Source organism: Rutidosis leptorrhynchoides, chromosome 8 (assembly GCF_046630445.1).
Source record: "Rutidosis leptorrhynchoides isolate AG116_Rl617_1_P2 chromosome 8, CSIRO_AGI_Rlap_v1, whole genome shotgun sequence".
NCBI lineage: Eukaryota > Viridiplantae > Streptophyta > Magnoliopsida > Asterales > Asteraceae > Rutidosis > Rutidosis leptorrhynchoides.
Window position 1 is genome coordinate 25,256,550 of NC_092340.1, and position 4,870 is coordinate 25,261,419.

Below are 4,870 nucleotides of genomic sequence, written 5' to 3' on the forward strand. Positions count from 1 at the left end.
TCAGTTCTGCTCCGATGTCGCCCATATACTTTCAGTTCTGTTTCGATGTATCACGTACGTGTCATGACTACTTAGAAGCCACGTATCAACCATTTTGGTTGATGGTTAAAAAAAGTATTTTGTTTATATTATCACATTTTTTATAAGTTTGTAGGCGATAGTAGGACGAAAATGAGTTTGTGGGCGACATCGGTACATTTGTGTAAGTTTGTAGCCTATTTTTGACTTTAACCCTTAAACAAATGCCATCAAGTAAAAAAGCAATATTTCAAAATATTGTAGGTAAAGATATAAGGGGTAAAAGAATATTTTAATTTCAGGATTTCTTTGATGTTTTGTGGCAATAGGTTTTAAGGTGCATAACATACCATGTCTTTGATAAAGAAAGGTAGCATGTTCACTCTCTACAGGTAAAAGTACAAAGAAAATAAAAAAAAAAAAAAAAAAAAAAAAAATTAGTCATTAAAATGAATCTTGAATCATAATCATATATCTCAAAACAAACAAAACCTTTTATCAATACAAAATTCATGGCAATTAGGGAAACACGTATTAAACATGACGTAAGAAAATATAAGAAAACAAAAGATGAAAAAACTACCCGTTTAACTGAAATAAGGTGTTTATGAATAAACACAAACTTCAAAATCATTAGAAAAAGCATGCACATGTTGCTCACAATAACACAACTATGTTAAAAAAACATTAATCAAATATCATGTATATGAGCTCAAATTCTTCTAAATAGTAAATGGATCTGATTTTGTACCTCAAGAAAAGCCAAGCATTCACTTCTTTTTTAGCTAGACATTTCATCAAACACCTTGTGTGCATCATGTTGATGTTATAAAGGAAACAAACTGACGCTTCAACCTCACTCTTCATCTACTTTATAAACTCTAAAATCAAAAATCATTCCCAAATATTAAAATCCTCGAAGATAAAAATTCAGTGTTACTTGCTCCAAAAGATGATATCTTCATGATAATCATTTATGGTTGTAATTAATTTAAATTTATTTAAAATGATGATGCAGTAGGAAGGTACGTAAACACCAAACAATAATCATACATTGTCTTTTATAAGCTAAAATCATGAATCATGATGCTAACCTTTACCTGAAATTATCAGCAGGATGAGACATGAGAAGCATTAAATTTTAAGGACAGCGAATTATATAGCTTCTACTAATTTAGGGCTAAAAATACCAGCGATTTAATGGTTTCTTCGGCTTAATACCCTGTATCAGAATTTCTTAAACAAAAATGGAGAGTATACAATTATGAATCTCATTACCTGACTATATAGAAGAAAAAGAGAGATGAAAATAAGTGTGCCGAGAAAAAATAAAAGGGGATACTCCAGAGAAGTAATTTTAAAAATGCAGATAAGCTCTCGAGGTTATAGCTTCTTGAAGAAGCTTTTATTTTATCGATGAAGTCATCCCGAGTACTCTACAAAATTTGAATATTTAGAACCGAGTATATTAATGGGTCAGTTTTTCAACCAATTTACTTAATTTAATCAAATATTAAATTAATGATGACATAAGCATGCTTTTTGTGAAGACCATGTTACAATCCTAAGAAGCATATGTTACAACTCATAAAAGCACATGCTTACCTCAGCTTAAACTCATAATTAATAGATAGAATAGATAGAACTGGTATCCAACTAAAAAATGGCAACCATCTTTTGTGAATGAATCTAAAAATGGAGCTTAATTACTTGACTAAATACTTTTTAGGATTTATTAGTTGATCACAAGGAATACATAACCATATAACCAAGCACGAACCAAATTCCTGCAAATAACCACAAGAACAACCACTTCACGAAAACCAAATCCTCGCAAAAGACAACCAGAACAATCAAACCCCCGCAAAAAGTAATTTTTTATGTGATGTATACTTAATACTTGCATGAAGTTTATTGAACAAGGCCGGCAAAACATTTGACAGATAAAACTTTGGGATGGATTAATATAATTAACATATGAATATATCACTTGTCTTTAAAAATTAAATATTAAAATTGTACGTTTTGACTTCTGGAATAACGAAAAAACACAAAACCTGGAAGTTGACTTGTGGTTGATTATAAAGTAATACTCGTACAAGTCTAATATCTGCTATGATGCAAACTTGTCAATTCTGTTTTTAGCTATACATACCATGAATGTGACTTAATTTCTTAATGTAATAATTATACGTACACTTTATATAATTTATAAAAGTTTATCTGCCATATATTATTCATTGTGACCGGCCAATTTAACAACTTACAATTTGCAAGATTGAAATTTGCATAAATATCGATAAGACATGAGTCACCAATTGATATGTATAATATTAAGTGACCTAGTCACTGTTTTTATATGGTTCGTCGATTTTTGGGAAAACGTGTTTCAGGGTAGCCCAAAGGAGAGCAACCCGATCGACTACTCGACTACTCGAGGCATATAGTTTTTAGGGTGTTAAATTTTTAATATATATATATATATATATATATATATATATATATATATATATATATATATATATATATATATATATATATATATATATAGTTGTAGGATCAAGAGGGAAGTAACCATTCGGGGGAAGCGGAGGGAAGCAAAAACTTTTTTTTTTCGTTTTTTGAAAAAACTTTGTTCACGAACATTATAGATGAGATGAAAATATGAACATTTAGTAGAGACACTTTGTGATAAATGTTTTTATTTTGGCGGGAAAACGCTCGAAGAAGTAATATATAACAATTACCGTATTTTTCGAGCGTATTTTGAGGTTTTAGCTATTGAGGTTTAGATATTAGGGTTTAGATATTAGGTTTTATAGGGTTTAGATATTAGGGTTTAGAAATTTAGGGTTTAGGGTTTAGATTTAGGGTTTAGATTTAGGATTTAGATTGAGTTTTTAACACGAACGGTTTAGAGTTTAGGGTTTAGGGTTTAGGGTTTAGGGTTTGGTGTTTTGGGTTTATGGAATAAACCCAAAACCCAAAACACCAAACCCTAAACCCTAAACCCTAAACTCTAAATCGGGCTAAATTTTACTTCACAAAACATGAAAAAAAAACGTTCATATTCTTCACGAACAATATTATCTTGAATGTTATTTTTGTCGATCATTTTCCCGCCTAAATAATAACATTCATCACGAACTGTCTCTTCTAAATGTTCATATTTTCGTGTGATCTTGATGCCGGAAAAAAAATTTAAAAAAAAAACGAAAAAAAAAAATTTGCTTCCCCCCGACTGGTTACTTCCCCATTGATCTTGCCCCTATATATATATATATATATATATATATATATATATATATATATATATATATATATATATATATATATATATATATATATATATATATATATATATATAAAAGCAATCGGAGAGTTGAGAAACAAATAGGCCAAAAAACAATCAAATGCTCAAAAAAAAAAAATCTACTAACATTATAGCAAAGTTAAATAGTCTTTTTAGATAGCTTATAGTATTCGTTAGGCCTAAGAGTCTTTTTTCACCTCGTTCTAGGTACTTAAGTTCTCAGGACATGAAGTAACTTTTTGTGTTTATCGAATCAAAATCCGTGAAACACATACACGAGCTTTTAGAGGTTGCTTTGGTTGATGCGAACATTAGCCTTAAATCTAACGTTTAGGTGTTAATGAGTTAAATGACCCCGTTTTTCTTAATCATTAGATTAACAATGGGGTATCATCGGATTGGGTTTCATCCATGAATAAAGATATTATGTTGCACGAGGATGATTGACGGTTAACGACGATATTTGTTAGGACCCGATTACTGCAAAAACAAGGCATTGTTGAGTGGAAACTGTTTTATTCGTAGAAGAATTGACGGTTAACGACAATATTTGTGGTTTGGATGCTGGTTCGGCCATTGGTAATGTGCATCAGATTGAAGTTCAACATGTACAACAGACGTTGTCGAAGATGTTTATCGGGATAAATCCGTCGCTTATAGATCACATTATGGGAAATCGACGTGGCTCTTGTGGGATAAAGTTTTGTCAACAAGAAGAGAAAATTGAATGAGATCGTCCAAGTGGAATCGTGTTTTATTACATCTCAGCTGTGTGTGATGTTTTCAAATGTTTAAAACGAAATTGCACCGTCTTCGGTTATTAATGTTGGTTCAGACTCGGGTATAATTTTGCATGTTCAACTGTGGCTTGTAGAGGGTGTAATAAGAATATGACCTTTTATCGTAAGAGGTTAAGGTTCTCGGGGTGAAGGTTTGCGTTAAAGTGGAGTTAAGAAGTCGATTCATGAAAGGGGCAAGAAAGGTAATGGTGTTTTGTTTCAATTGCGGGATAATGAAGACCACTTAGGGGTTGTATATTTTTTTAATAATTTATATTTAAATATATAATATTAAATATATAATAACAAGATATTAAAAATTAATAACAATAGTGTGAGAAATAAATGTAAAACTATAACAAGTAACGATAAATAAAGAGCAATAGTACTGTAAAGTATAAACAATAGATAAGAAAACTAGAAACAATTTAATACTAGTGAAATAACTCGTGAAACCACGAGTTTATTTAAACGAAACAGTTTAAAGATATGTTTTATGTATTAAGTGAATGTAAATACTAAAATTATTTAGTTTAATGAATCGTGGAACTAAAAATTCCGACTAAGAAACTTGTAGTTGTGTCTACAAACATATTGATATACTTAATTTTAATTTGGTCAGAATAAATATTTTGCACAATTAGATATTTAAACTTTTAGCTGATCAATAGGACAATCATAGATGCACAGTATTACCGGCATGCAGTATATTGGGTCTGAAGCTTGTGTGGTACAACACCTGTAGCAAAGCACATTATAA